We start from the raw sequence: 343 nt of genomic DNA, 5'->3' as shown, positions 1-343 counted from the left end.
CTCTCTCCCACATCGGGCAGTGTCTCTCCCATCGGGCAGTGTCTCTCCCATCGGGCAGTGTCTCTCTCCCATCGGGCAGTGTCTCTCCCATCGGGCAGTGTCTATCTCCCATCGGGCAGTGTCTCTCTCCCACATCGGGCAGTGTCTCTCTCCCACATCGGGCAGTGTCTCTCCCACATCGGGCAGTGTCTCTCTCCCACCGGGCAGTGTCTCTCCCACATCGGGCATTGTCTCTCCCATCGGGCAGTGTCTCTCTCCCACATCGGGCAGTGTCTCTCCCACATCGGGCAGTGTCTCTCCCACATCGGGCAGTGTCTCTCTCCCACATCGGGCAGTGTCTCTC

This window comes from Rhincodon typus, chromosome 29 (assembly GCF_021869965.1).
Source record: "Rhincodon typus isolate 14 chromosome 29, sRhiTyp1.1, whole genome shotgun sequence".
In the NCBI taxonomy this organism is placed as follows: Eukaryota; Metazoa; Chordata; class Chondrichthyes; order Orectolobiformes; family Rhincodontidae; genus Rhincodon; species Rhincodon typus.
The sequence above is the reverse complement of the archived record's forward strand: the minus strand, read 5'-3'. Positions refer to the sequence as shown.